A 15,845-nucleotide genomic window follows, 5' to 3' on the forward strand; every position below is an offset into this window, starting at 1 on the left:
CTTGTCCCTGCCCCCAGCCCTCCCATCAGTTGCCAGACTTGGTCTAGCAACCCTATTGGCTTCCTCAAACCCTGCCCTACTGGCTTCACCCCGAAATCTCCAGAAGTTTCCAAAGTGAGAGCTGGGAGCTCTACATATATAACAGAACTATAATACTAGTAGAATTTGGCTGGTACAATACTTCTTCTTCGTATATAAAGCTTTTAGGCCTGGATTTTACTGTCTGCTTTTGAGCTTGTGAATCGGCTCTGACACATAGGGAGTTGAAGGGCCTAGTTTGGAGACGAGCATCCATGTGGACTGAAGTAATGAAAACAAATGGTCCTTCTAAAGCACAAGGTAAGCATTGTCAAGACCAGTAAGTTAAGAATGGATTAAAAAGTGCAGACCTGTCCGGCCAGCTCAGCAGTAGCCGAATGTGCTTTTATGTTAATGCACCAAGATTGGGTTGCTTGAAAGTTCACAATAAGCTTTAGACTGGAATAGCCAACAGATTAAACAAAAATAATATTGATATTGAAAGGCTAATTAAAATAGATGTTAGATTCAACTAGTTAGTGAATTGGAATGTGTGTGTGTGCCTGTGTTCTGTGTTTGCTATTTGCCAACTGAGTGCTTCTTTTTTATAAAGTCTATGGGATTTATATATTTTTGCTTGCTATTTTCAGCCTTTTAAAAAAGTAAATAAATAAGAACCGTGGGATTTTGAAGTTGGTAGAAGTCACAGCACTTTGGCCACACATTCTCAATCCTTGGGTCAGTTTAATGTTTTCACATCATGGGGGGAAAAGAGGGTTCCATTCTCAACAAAACATAATAGTTAGATTGGGAAACCACTCAGCTGTTGGGATTCCCTTCCAGGTTGCGGACAGGCAGTAGTTGCTTTCCAAAATGCAGAAGGCCATTTGGAAGAGGGAATCATTCCTCATGGGCACCAATTAAATAGAATTCGGTAAGTACTGTAGGTTTCAAAAACTTGCAAAACCTGTTGAGCCAAAGATGATGGCGGAACAAAATAAAGGTGCACTTGTGTACATCATGGGAAATGATGCTTCTCTCAGTGCGTTTCCAGCACTTCAAAATCTGTTGTGTTGTTCTCTAGACTGAGGTCATATACCTAGGACACTGTTTCTTCAGGGACTATACAGAGTCACGGATGGAAGAGGCTTTCTCCTAAATAAGTTGCCATTAGAATGCAGGAGCCAGGCCATCGTCCCTGAGGTGACTGTCATGGCCATATAACAATAACAACAATAGATTTATATACCACCCTATATGACAACTTAATGCCACACACAGAGCAGTTTACAAAGTGTTGTTATTATTATCCTCATGACAATCACCCTGTGAGGTGGGTGGGTCTGAGAGAGCTCTGAGAGCTGTGATTGACCCAAGGTCAGAAAGAGAGCTGTGAATGACCCAAGTCTTCAAGCAGAGGAGGAATCAAACCCGGTTCTCCAGATTAGAGTCCTGCTGCTCTTAACAGCTATTACCAAACTGGCTCTCGTGTAGTGGTATCGTGTAGTGCAACTCAGTGCATTGAGACCATCGCCACTCAAGTTTTCTCACCCCTGCCAGTGTAGATTATGCCTTATAGATGTTCATTTCTGGCAATTTTTGAGGCTGAGCTAGGCAGCATTGTGGCAGACTCCTTTGCTCCACTGTGTGTCTGGCACCTGTTGACCTGGAACACCCTTTCTAATTGTGACCTCCTGTCAGGCCCACCCAAAGCAGTACCAATCAGTCACCTCAAAGTGAGCCTGCAGAGTGCCTTGAACACAGTCATTTGTGGTGCTATTTTTTTATTTTTTAAAAAAGTGCCTGTAGCCTGGCACAGATGGCCCAAGCCCCACCAAGCAAAAGAGATGCCAGTATTTTGCCGGCAGGAAAAAAGCCAACAACCTGGAAAAGTGACCTGTCCCTTTAATAGGGACTTGGTGGAGAGTGCCCTCAATTCATAGCTGAATTATGTTGACCCTTGGCGGGGTTTTCATGGTAAGAGTCTAATGCAGGTGGTTTGCCATTGGCTGCCTCTGCAACCCTGGTCTTTGTTGGAGGTCTCCCATCCAATTACTAACCAAGGCTGACCCTGCTTAGTTTCTGAGATCTGGCTCACCTGGGCTATCCAGGTAAGGGCTAATAGAGGCTTAATGGGATGTTATTTATTCATTTATTTTATTTATAATCCGCTGTCCCTGCAAGCAGGCTCAGAGAAGATGACAACACAATACATATAATAAAAATATACAATAAAAGCACTAATATCATCATAAATACTATATAAAACATATCAAAGCAGTGCACAATGCATCCCACATCTTAGATATTTACCAGGGGTTGCTGTTTACCTCTATGCCATGAAAAGCTTTCTCTGCTTATTTCCACACATTAAGCCTCTATTTCCTCATCTCCAGGTTGGTAGCAACCACAGGTGCTGTTTCTCCTGAGTGCAAGGACAATAGTGTCTCTAGTCTCTCTGAAATAGACAAGGCATGGTTACAGTGATGCAAATCTTCTGTGGTCTGTCAAGTTGTGGGGAAGAGGCTGCTATGTTTGCAGGATCTTCTCAGTCTCTGGGACTCAAGAGTGCAATTCTAAGAAGAGTTACACCCTTCTAAGAGCAGAACTACAAGTGACAAAAGGCACAGGTTGGACACTAGTCAGCTTTCCTCAAGTTTTGATGGGAAATGTAGGCATCCTAGTCTTGCAGCTTGGCTCTCCAACTGCTGTCCAATGGACTTTTCAACTGTCACTTGTCCAACATTCCGCCAAGCTGCCTACATTTCCCATCAAAACGTGAGGGAAGCTGACTAGTGTCCAACCTGTGCCTTTTGTCACTTGTAGTTCCGCTCTAAGTCCATTGAAGTCCATGGGCTTAGAAGGGTGCAGATCTGTTTAGAATTGCACTATTAATCACTCATTTTCTATTGATCTCTCATGCTATCTTTGGTTGGAGGCAGCACTACCAGTGAAGAAGGAGACAAATTGTTTATGCTTTCCTTCTTGGTGTCTGTGTGCTCGAGAGGTATGCTGTACAATTTGTCCGTTTATTTGGATACATTTGAGTAAACCACATATAAAGGATACAGAAAGAGGGGGAAATGAATGATTCTAGTGATATGAAAATGATTTGGGTTTTTCTCCTCAACAATATAGATTGTCGATAGGTATTAAATCACTAGTTCAATTTGGATTTCCATTTTGGCTGCTTACCAGTTGGAAAAAAATCCCTTTAAAGTGTTTGCTCCTACAATGTTGAGACAAATTAGAAATGTCTAAAATTTGGTGAGTATTGACAATCCCAGATTGTTGTCAGCTTTATCTGAGATACGTCAGATGTACACTGGTGTATTGCGACAATTTCAGTTAGACGACTAAAATCAAAAAGAGTCCAGTAGCACCTTTAAGACTAACCAACTTTACTGTAGCATAAGCTTTCGAGAATCACAGTTCTCTTCGTCAGTTACTACTAACTCCTCTGGAGTTAGATGACTGTGTGCTTTCACCGATATATCTGTAAGTTTGCAGACATATACAAAAAAGGACTTCAGCTTGTCAACATTCACACCTACTACAAAACTTGCCTACTGTAATGTATACATGTGGATGTAATATAATTCAGTTTAATACATAATATAATGTTGAAAGAACTCCAGAGATAAATATCTATTTTGTCTCATTCTGGCAAAAAGAGTTATTCTAGTTAGCACTGATTTAACAGAGACAGGCATGAACTGCTCCCAAAATAAAACTTGAGCATCAATTTTGCAAACTCTAGCCCTGGACGATGGCAGATCCTCATCTGGGATATATCAGTCTAACTCCCCCTGCCTATTTTATTTTGACAAAAGGCATTTCAGATGTTAAAAATAACTGCATTGTTTTCCTCTAGCAAATGCTTACCGATCTAGAAGGCAGAATTCTTGTGTGCGTTTTAAATTTTTCATTTTGAATTTGTTAGCAGACTTTCGAGCCAATGAGTTTAAAACAGTCATGTGGAATAGCTGTTATAAAAGGAGGCTTTTATAAAAATGTTAGAAAGGTGTTGTTGGTGCAGTGGCTTATTATTCATATCATTTAGAAGCTGGAAGAATTAAAACATAAAAAGTCTCTTTGTTTGTATGTCTGTTTAAACATTTATAGCCAGCCTTTCCTCATGCTTCAAGGTGGCTTACAATAATAGTTAAAAACAATGCCAACTAAAATAAAATAACAAATCCCAAGACTCTTCCGCCCTCTCCCCCCTAAAAGAGGACCGGCATTCACACACCCTCAAAAGCCCTGGCAAACAAACATAAGTTGCCGCACCTCAAGATCTTCAAGAAGGGGGCTTCTCTCACCTGTTCATGGTGGGAAAGGTGGTATATAAATGAGGAAAATAAAATATTTTGGTGCCGAGTCAAAATTCTAAATGGCACCACCAAACTGCAGGCTGCAATATACATGGGAAACAGATCAACCATAGGTTCAAAACAGATGAACCTGTCATGAAAGAATATATACTTCTTATGGAGCTCATTACCTCAAGATGAGGCAATGCTAGATTTGTATCATATATGGATGCCTCTTTAAAAACATTAGATCCATGGTAGCTGTAATCTATCAAAGGCTGTTAGCTACAATAGCTAAGCGAAGCCTCCATGCTCAGAAGTAGTGTACCTTGATAAAGCAGATTCTGGAGGCAACAACAGAAAAGATTGAGGCTGCTCCTTCCTTCATGTTCTTTTTGTGGACTCCCAGAGGAATCTGGTTTTTGAGAACAGGATGCTGGAATAGAGTCAGGGTGTGTGTTGGGAAGAGAAAATGCAATTCCTTGGTGCCTACTGGAGAAACGAGAAGCATACTAAGGAGTGGGTTTGATTTGGGTGATTAGAAATGGAGTGTGGGTCAGGCTAGCCTAGACAAAATACAGTTGTGACTTTTTTTAAAATGAAAGAGGAGCCCTAATCCCTTGTTAGTTAATTTGTTTATTTTTATGGCAATGTTTTCCAGGGCACATGCTTTCAGGAATCAAAGCTCCCTTCATCTGATGAAGGAAGCTGTGACTCTCGAAAGCTCATACCCTGGACCATTGGACTTTCTATAAACAATTCAATGAAGATAAACTTTGAAGAATATATTTTTGAAGTGGGAGGATGTATCCCTTTATACCTCTGAAACATTAACTTCATTTTCTGTGTGAAGGCCAGAAGTGTTAAGTGACCATGAATGAACATAGCCCAGGGCTGCTTTCAGATATCAAGATAAACCATGGTGGTTTAAACAATACACTGGTTGCAACACACTCTTATTTCTCTACCATGCACGAGTAGGAAACATGCTTTGTACATAAACCCTAGTTGACCACCTCTCGCCCCCTTTCCCACCACCCAGAGAGAGAACATCCTCCCGATTCTGTTTCCTCTCAACCAAACGACAAGTGACCATGGCCATAGGTCCATCCTGTGGCCGCCGATACCATTTTAGAAGCATTTGTGTTTCTTTTAAAATTGCCGCAAGGCCTCCATCTGGAGCACTTGGCATGGCAGTCCCAGGAGTAGTTCTCCCCCTGCCATCCTGTGCCTTTTCGGGAGCCCATTGCTGTTTTTGTTGTTTCTGTTGCCAGGAAGCAATGGATTTTATTCCCAAACATGCCTCAGGCTGTCATTCCAAAAACACTTTCCTGGGAGTAAGCCCCACTGAATAAAATATAGGACTTCTGATTAGACCTGCTTAAGATTGCTCCTATGGCAGCTAACAAAAATTAGAAATCAATAAAATGAATAAAATCAACAAATGAAAATCAGTAACAGCAAAACACAATAAAAAGCAATGAAGGGAAGGGGATTTTCCTTGTGTTGGAAGAAGGCTCCATGCACTGGAGGAATAGTAGTGCGCCATCCTGACTCTCTTTTTCAGTACTTAAGCACGGGTCAAAGTCTGTAATCTTCATTGCCACGGCCCTCAAATGTCCACAAAGACACAGTCATGCTATTCAGCTACCCAAACAGATAAATATATTTCAAAGCCAGAAATAGCCTCATTACATAAAGATAAAAATAAAATAGTGTTTGAAAGATGGGTACTTAAAAGCAAACATTGTATAAAATAACTAGAACCACCTCAGGGGAATTTTCTGAATTTCTTTTCTCTCTTTTTTTTTTACTGCTTATAAATGCAGTGATTTGTAAGGGAATATAAAACATTGAATGTACAATTGTGCTCTAGATCAAAGAGCAAAATAAAGGCTTAGGGCATAATCTGTGGAACTAGGCCTATAGGAGGTAACAGGGCTGTGCAATAACATTACTACACTCCCGCATCTCAATGGGACTTCTCCAGAAGATTGTGGCCGGAAGACACCAGTAGATTGTGGCCAAAGAGAAGACTAGCAAAGACCGTCATGTTTTTAATTTTATAAAGACAAAACTGCTGTATTACACATCTATCTTACAGAACAATTAACCTGTAGTGTAGAACAATACCCCAGATTAAATCTGGGTATCCAGTTGCACTTGCCAAAGCCAGAAAATATACACATTGGCATTGCCCTTTTCAAACACAATGGCAACCATACATTTTGAGAGGATCACACATAGCATGAGCCAGTTTGGTGTAGTTTGGTTAGGAGCAGCAGGACTCTAACCTGGAGAACCGGGTTTGATTCCTCACTCCTCCGCTTGAAGCCAGCTGGGTGACCTTGGGTCAGCCACAGCTCTCTCAGAGCTCTTTCAGCCCCACTCACCTCACAAGGGTGATTGCCATGAGGATAATAACATCGTTTGTAAACCGCTGTGAGTGTGGCATTAAGTTGTCCTGAAGGGTGGTACATAAATCGAATGTTGTAATTATTATGATCTCCCTTATGCACTGCGAGGTCACCAAAATCATACCAACTGGAAAGGGCTTTCATTCTTTAATTAACCAGTCTGGCATCAAGGGACTCTGATTCGCTTTCCCCACTGACTAGACTCAGAGCAGACATACTAGTCTCTATCTTTCAAACTCAGGCTGAATCCACACTTACCAGCACAGCGCTAAGCAGGCGGAGTGAGAGCATCTTTCTGGCGCGTTTTATGATGTCATCGCACCACGAGAGCGGCATCATGGTGCAATGAGGTCATAAAACGTGCCTGAAAGACGCTCTCACTCCACCTGCTTAGCGCTGTGCCGGTTAAGTGTGGATTCAGCCCTAGTCTGAGATGGGGCTTGTGCTGGAATTTGTATGTTTCTTTCCCTTTTTCTTGTGCAAATCTCACACTTCGTTATTTTATTTTTTTAAATTTTTATTTATGTAATTTATAGTCCGCCTTTTTCACTGAGACTCAAGGCAGATTACATAGTGTGAGACCTCAAGGACATTTCCATAAACAATGCCATAAACACAATTTTACAAAGACATAGCATTAGTAAGAGTCCAATACAGAGATGAAGAAATGCTGAAACAGAGCATGAGCAATTTTAGGGCTGACTTTAGACTACACGAAGCACAAGTAGCTCATAGGAGCACATATTTAAGACAACAGGTAGTGTGTAACGCAACATCGTGGTGAAATCTATGGTCCTTAACTCATTAGCAAAGCATCTGAGAGCCCCTCCCTACAATACAAAAGCCTTATTGCATAATTTGGTTTTGCATCATTTGCGGAAAACTAGGAGAGTGGGAGCTCTCCTAACCTCCTCGGGCAGGCCATTCCACAGGGTAGGGGGCCACCACCACAGAGAATGCACGTGTATGGGCTGTTGTTGATTTCGCCCATGTGCAGGATGGCACCTGCAGGAGACCCTGTTCAGGTGAGTGAAGCTGCCGTGGAGGAACACAGGAGCGAGGTGGTCCTGTAGGTATACCGGGCCAAGGCTGTGGAGAGCTTTGTATGTATACGGACATTGTGGCATCGTGTCAATATTAGAGGAATCTAGAGAGCCAGTTTGGTGTAGTGGTTAAGAGCGCTGGACCCTAATCTGGAGAGCCGGGTTTGATTCCCCACTCCTCCACTTGAAGCCAGCTGGGTGACCCTGGGCTAGTCACAGTTCTCTGGAGCTCTCTCAGCCCCACCTATCTCACAGGGTGTTTTGTTGTGGGGATAATAATAACATACTTTGTAAACCACTCTGAGTGGGTGTTAAGTTGTCCTGAAGGCGATATATAAATCAAATGTTATTATTATTTATTATTAGATTTCCAAGGTTTGTAAAATCACAGATCCTGGGCACTGAGGACAATATTGGTTATTGTTAACCTTGCACGGTGCCAGTACAGAAGTAATGCTATACTATGGTTAAAGTAGGAAAGGAAATGAAGGGGAATTTGTATAGAAGAGGCAAGAAGGGAGCCAGTACGTGTAGTGGTTAGAGTGTCAGACTAGAATCTGGGAGATGCAGGCTCCAATCGCCATGCTGCCATGGAGGCAGACTGGGGTAGACTTGGGTCAGTCACACACACTCAGCCTAACTTACCTCACAGGGTTGTTGTGAGTATAAAGAAGAAAGAATGAAGTACCCTTCTTTGGGTTCCCATTGGAGGGAAAGGTAGCGTATAGCTATCTAACTAAATCCTTGTAAGCTGTGCTTGATTTTCAGAACTGTTGACGTGCTCACTGAAATCAATGAAAGCGCCTAACCATTTCCATAGTGTAAGTGGTGGAGATTCAGGCTCCCTTTGTCAGATACAAGTAGGCATGGAGATCCCCGAACCCTTATATCCCAGACAGAAGGCTCCCATTCCTCCTCGTATCTGACAAAGGCAAGCTTTGACTTGAGAAAGCTTATACCCTGGAAACCTTGTTGGTCTTTAAGATGCTACTGGACTTGAATCTTGCTCTTCTACTGCAGACCAATATGGCTACCCACCTCAAACTACCTCACAGGGTTGCTGTGAGGATAAAATGGGAAGGAGAAGGAACCATGTATGCTGCCATGAGCACCTTGGAAGAAGAGTAGGATAAAAAATTATCAGCAATAAATAAAAAAACACTGTGCAAATCTTTAAGATGAAATCCCTCATTGTTAATCCACTCCACACAGTTTAAGATTTACATCTCAAGAAAGCTACTCTCTGTAGCTGATCTGTATTTATGGAGCTCCCATCAAGGCCAGCTAGATCCTTGGTGAATGCACAGAGAGTCCTCTACCCTCCAATGTGCCCAAAGTGGTAGAAACATGTTGCCATCAAGGGTAAAGAGAATCTTGCTGGTGCAGCTCGTCTTCATATGAAGGGGCACTTTCTTGGCCCCTATTCCCAATAACAGATTAGCACTGTGAGGGACAGTTGAGTGACACATCGCTGCTCAGATAGAAGCTTGGATATCATGCGGCAGTGATGTTCTGTAATTTGATTTTGCATTCTCTTTCAGATCATGTTGTTGTCAGGTCTGAGGGTTCTGGGACCTAGCCATGGATTGTGTGCATGCTCTGCCTTTATGGCTTCTTCAAGCACAGGGTATAGAGGTGTACACAGTACTATCCGGTGCCATTGGCAATATGGAGCTTATGCTCTTGGCTGATCCAACAGATCTAGCTTGAGCTTCTATAGCCAAGGTTCTCAGCTCCATTCACTGAAATAAGGAATCCTAAAATGGAGAAATGTACCTTTAGGTTTGGGTAGGGTCACTCATGGTCTCAGCCTGGCCCCAACACCTATCATTGTTCCCTGATCCCTGACCGGGACAGATCAGGTGAGCCTGATCTCGTCAAGGTCAGCCTTGGTTAGTAACTGGATGGGAGACTTCTAATGAAGACCAGGGTTGGAGAGGCAAGCAATGGCGAACCACCTCTGTTAGTCTCTTGCCATGAAAACCCCGCCAGAGGTCACCATAAGCCAGCTATGACTTGTGGGCACTCTCCACCACCACCATAAACAGAAGCACTGTGTGGTATGGAAGCGAGGGAATCCCTTATTCCAGACTACATGTGATTATTTCTTAGAAACAACCAAGTCTCAGGCTGGTTTGCTGAATCTACATATTGCATGATTATAACCAATTAAATGGATTTAGGTGCTTGGTAAACATACAAGGCATAAACCCCTTTGCTTTAAAAGGGAGGAGAGCGCCTTTTTTTGCAGTGATAACACTGATGTTGTTATATACCAAACAATCACATGATTGCAAAACACACTGCTTGCATTTTTAAAAAATAAACAGTATCTCAGTGTATCCAAGATCAACAGTGTGAAAGAGTTTAGTTCTCCTGACTAAAAAAATCATTGCACAAACCACCTACTCTGAAATTGAAATAGAGGAAATAAAAAAGACTTTGAGCATATTTCTAGTTTTGCTCTGCAGCCTCTCTTGTATTATTTAAATAAATGGCATTCTGTTGTGTTCAGGACAATTTTGAACATGGTGACATACAAGCAAACATTTTTCTCTGACCTTGCCATTCTAAAGAGGACCAGGGAGCATTTCCAAGTTGAAAAAAGATGAGACAATTTTAGAAAACCGTACTGAAAATTAATTTTATCTTTTGTACTATGGTGCAAATTCAGAGAGTTCTGTTACAGGCCTGGAGACAGTCTGGTGATGAAAAAGAAAGCATTCCTGACCTATTGTGGCCCTGTGTGCTTTTCCAACCCCAGGAGAGGATTACAGGGACTATTCAGAATTCTTATTCTGCACCTGGGACAGGTGCACAGTCCGTCATGACAATTTCAACGCAAAATTAATTCAAAGCTGGCACTCAAGTACTGTATTCAATGCCATCCTGTGTAAAGGCAAGCTCTTTTCAGAACAATGGCTCAGTTGTCAGTATATATTTTGACATCTGTTTTGCCAAGTTTCCTTTTCCACAAAACACATCTTACGTAGCCAAGGTTTGTCTACATAGGAGAAAACAGTATTCAAGCTGTACTTGAGGTGATTTTGTAAGTCAAATTATCCCATGGTAAACGTGGGTCACAAATTTACCCTCTTCTTTAGCTTTCATTCTTTCAGAGAGATGGCAATAGTTAATAGTTCCTGATTTGTAACTCAGAAGGTATTCAAAATTTCTTTTATACCTCTGAGAACAAACGGGAAGGGAATATGTGTTTTTGAAAGTCAATCTTATTTGTGGGTGGTGGTGCCTGGCCTATTAGCTATTTCTAACCCAGGCCTCCAGGTTCCCTACAAAAATGGCTCACACATTTCAAAACACCTAGGCCCTATTTCATTTCTTCTTGGTGGTACCTCAGAAATTCCTCATTCCCCTGAGTCTAATAAAACAGTGAAGGAATAGATAGACAAGAAAGTACAAAGAGCAATCTGAATAAAACTGGGCTTCCCTTTCTTCTTAAAAGGTGAAATGGTAAATCTGTGGAGTCGACCCTGTGTGGATTCTATTTTATCTCCTGAGCATTTGGAATATTTATGAAAATTTGATGTGGTTTATCCAGTTACTAGGAAGAACTAAAAAAAAATTAAAAATGAAGCCAGAGCCCTTGTACCTCAGTGCTAAGGAAGGTTCAAAGACTAGTCACCTCATTTATTAAGCTATGATTAGATTTATTATGGGAATTGTCAAAACTGGTGTTTTTTTAATGTTTAGTATTTTAGCTTCATTCTTATCTCTGCAAGATTTAGCAATTACCAGTATGATTTCAAACGAGGATCTATGAGACCTAGGTTCAAATCTCCAGTCTGCCCTGGAAGCTCACTTGGGCCAGCTGCTCTTTCTTGGCCTAATTTACCTCACGTGATGGTTGTTGTGAGGATAAAATGGAAGGGGAAAGAACAACGAGGTAAGCTGCTTTAGGTCCCTGTTGGGAAGAAAAGTGGATTATAAATAAAATAAAAATTATTGTAAAAAGATAGCTTTGACTTTACTGCTACACTAAAAGGGGGAAGGGAAACAGTGCATAAACTATACAAATGTTAAATATATTTTTTTCTGTAACAAGCATTGTTAGATTAAGGGTCAAGTGGACAGGTTTCATCAAGCCTCGGTGTGAGCAAGGATACTGCATTTTCCCTCAGGGCAAATACATTTAACGCTTTACTAGTGTTAACTGTCAGAAGGAGGCATCAAGCAATGTATTAGTGTTTGTATGTGCTCTTTATGCACTTGCTTTCTCATGCTCTAGTTCCCACTGTGGGCCCTGTAGCCTCCTAGAACAAGTTTTTCATGCTGTATTCAGAGTTTTGTGTTGCCCAAGCTGGCAAAGCGACTTTCCAAAGTCTGCAGGTCTTAGCCAATGGGCCTTCCGTGAAGTTATGCCTTATTAGGAGCAGTCAGTACATTTTGAGTTACGAGTAAACTTAAAAGGGCTGAGTCCATTAGAACAGGCCCCATTTATTACACAAAGACCCTCACACATAATGACACCAGAGAAAGGTTCTAGGATGGGGTAGACAATGCCTTGGCACACATGCCAACAGTGGCGCTGTAGCACACCTGACCATTTGGCGTGGCACCCAGGGCCAGATGTCTGCTCAAGTAACTGAAGTACTGGCAGTACTACAGGAGAAGGCAGCAGGCATGGCTTATTCCCCTCATCACCTTCCAGACCTGCGCAGTCCAAGTCCAAGGTGAATCCCTGAGACACTGGCAGTACCACAGGGGCTTGATTTACTCCAGGCATGTCTCTGGCCAACCTTCTTCACCGCCCCCGCTGCTGCCATTTTATATTCTGACACACCAACTTCTTCACAGGCAGACTTCTTTTTTCCCCCGCTGGCATTTGGCCCCAAAATGTTGCCTTCCCTCATCTAGAAACGTAAGTGCTCCTCTGTGGCACAGTTGACATCAGTGGTAATCCAGTCTTGTTTGGGGCTAAAAAATCCTGAAAGCACCCTGATATGGTACGGCTAAGGTAAATCAGCAGAATTAAATCCAGCACCATATCCTACCGTCTAATCCCAGTTACTTAAAAACATTTTAACATTTAATTGGCCTGCTGCTTACAGAAAATATTTCAAGCAATGCACTGGCCAACACAGGTCAAGCTCCGTTTAATTAATTAATTATTTTTAAAAGGTGACATACTATTTTTATCCTGGCTACAAATTTTCATTCCTTACCGCAATTATTATTTTAACTAATTTTAACACACTGGAACAAAAAAAAATCTCTGGAAAGGTCAAGGAAATTAAAAATAACCTCCAGGTAGGAGGCAATTTTTTGCTTTCTTCCAAAGCAATGTGAGCTGGCAATTCCCCATTCTCTGCATGTTTGCAAAACTGGATAGCTTGTCGTTCGGAATCTCATCTACAAGCAGTACAAGTATTTGGAAAATAGACAGAAGGCAATATAAAACGAATCTGAAGGAACCTGCAGTGTTTATATCCTTCCCTTGCACAAATGTGGATTTTCAGACCTGCCTTGTGATCTCTGACTCATGCAGAAACATTTCACGGAGTGGTAAAGAAAATATCTGGATTTTTGGCTAGTAAATGTGCTAGTCATTATGATGTGTATGTGTGCAAGTGTGTGCAGATAGAATGTGTACATTTTGAGTACTGCAGGGAATGCTGCATGTAGCCCATGGAGTAGTTTGGTAGAGATGCAATTGCAATGCGCTACAAATTACCTATCAGTGAGGCCTGGACTACCCAATTGTCAAGGATGGAGGGGAGGTTTTGCTCTCCGTATTACAATGCCTCCAAGCGCAGCAAGTTAATGGGTATGGGAAAATAAAGGGGTGCCTTTGGGGATAAGAATGCCCCCCTGTAATGTTTTTAATTAATGTGCGGTTTTTAAATATTTGTTACTGTGGGTTTAAATGGAGGCCTCTGAGGAAAGGAGGAGTGAATGGAGTGTGCTGTAACTGGTAGCTGTACCCTAAGTGATAGAGGAAACTGCAGTTTTTAGTCTGAGAGTTGAGAAAAAGTGTTGATTCTGTCAAGTTCAGTGAATCTGTGTGGAGTTCTGAGCAATTCTTTCAAATGGTTGTTGTGGGTTTTCCGGGCTGCATTGCCGTGGTCTTGGCATTGTAGTTCCTGATGTTTCGCCAGCAGCTGTGGCTGGCATCTTCAGAGGTGTAGCACCAAAAGACAGAGATCTCTCAGTGTCACAGCTGGCTAAACGTCAGGAACTACAATGCCAAGACCACGGCAATACAGCCCGGAAAACCCACAACAACCATCGTTCTCCGGCCGTGAAAGCCTTCGACAATACATCAATTCTTTCAAAGTCAGGCAAACTTTGTGTGATCTTGGGTCAGTCTGTGTGTATCTCAGAGAAAGATTATCTAGGTTGGGCAAGCTGTGTGGGAAGGCCTGATTGAATCTATGCTTCTGTAAATTAGATGCACGTTTATTCTGTTAGTGAAGATCTGTGTGGAAAACTTAGTTATTGTGACTGTGTCTGCGAATATACCTTTAAGAAGATATAACTGTTTTTGAAACCATCAAGCTTATGAACCTATTCTGAAACCAATACACCTGTCAAGACACTGCAACCATCACACTTATGTACTTATAAATAAATTCTACTTTTGGTTAAGGAAAAAACAAGATCCTTTTTTTTAACCTCACAGGCACCCTCATACACCGACTGTTCTGTCATACTACCATCTATAATGAGCCATCCTATAATACCAGTTAAACAGAGGATGTCTAAGGTGAAAGCGTTTGGTGGTAGCAAAACCCTTTCGGGAAGACGCAATATATAGGTCACATACAGGGGACAAAATGCCATCGCTGGTGTTATCAGTGGGGTTCAGATCCCAAACGGAAGATGTTCTTGAGCTATAAGCATGGGTAAAGTAGAGAACATCTGAAGCTATGTGTGAGTGGAAATAAAAGGACTGTTAGTTGTGACCAGAGGCCTCCTGAGGTAAAAGTTTAAGGTAACATAAGGAGGAGCTGAATTAACGATCCAAAGTCAGTTTAAAACAAACAAACAAAAGCATTATACCTCCCTATATAAAAACAACTTCTTGACATTAGAAAACCAGCACACTGGAGCCAGATTATGTTACAGCAGCCATGGGTCTATTCAGTGGCATATGACACCATTTTAGAAGAGAATTTAGCTGTTTAAAAATTGCCGTGATGACCCCATCCAGACCAGGCCCACATCACCACCGTGTGATCTTGTCCTGTCCCACCACCCCTGCCTTTTCAAGAGCCAAAACAGAGAGAGGTCTGAGCTGGGGGTAGGGGGGCGGGAACCCATGTTGTAGCTTTCACTTGCAGGGAAATTTCAGCGGCAATCAGTTCACATGTACTGCATGAATATCACACGATAACATTTACAGCCAAGAGCTACTCCTTGCTGAGGATTTTCTTCTGTCCTGCCCAATACCTATCACATATTATTATTTTATTTACTTTATAGTCTGCCTTTCGTTGAGATTCCAGGCAGATTACAGGACAGAAAGCAGGGCTATCAGATATTATGACAACCAATGAACAAAGATTACAGAATCAGCTAACCATGTGAACAAATATACTAAGGATCTTCCTGCTTCTCCCTGCCTTGAAACTATGCACCTAACCATAGGTCTTTTCCCACCACCACTGCCCCCAGGGATTGCCATCTCTGAGATGGAAAATTCCTGGAGATTTGGGGGAGGGGGCAGGGTTTGGGGAGGCATTTCAGGGGAATAATGCCATACAGTCCACCCTCTAAAATAGCCATTTTCTCCAGAGACACTGATCTCTGTAGTCTGGAGATCAGTTGTAATTCCAGATCTCCAGGCCCTACCTGAAGGTTGGCAACGTTGCCCCAGCAGCCCAATTTTTTCCATTCCATCTACAGGTGGTGCTTCTTTTCTCAGCCAGCCTGACTCAGGTCCCCAAAGATACCCACAAGGGACTTCCTCCCTCCCCTTCTTTTTAATCACTTTGTGTTCATTTGCTTTAATTGCCCTGAAATCCCATCTTAGTTTAATGAGTCACAAGGTTTGTTCACCATACATGCTTCTCACCCTTCTTGTATTTAAAACC

At 42.0% G+C, this 15,845-nt stretch overlaps 1 protein-coding gene across 1 annotated transcript in view; it reads left to right on the forward strand.

Annotated features, from left to right (window-relative positions):
- GNAS (GNAS complex locus) overlaps nucleotides 1–15,845 on the forward strand; it is a 235,138-nt gene that overhangs the window by 81,631 nt on the left and 137,662 nt on the right. The gene's annotated exons all lie outside the window — the stretch shown is intronic.

Source organism: Eublepharis macularius, chromosome 5, assembly GCF_028583425.1.
Source record: "Eublepharis macularius isolate TG4126 chromosome 5, MPM_Emac_v1.0, whole genome shotgun sequence".
NCBI lineage: Eukaryota > Metazoa > Chordata > Lepidosauria > Squamata > Eublepharidae > Eublepharis > Eublepharis macularius.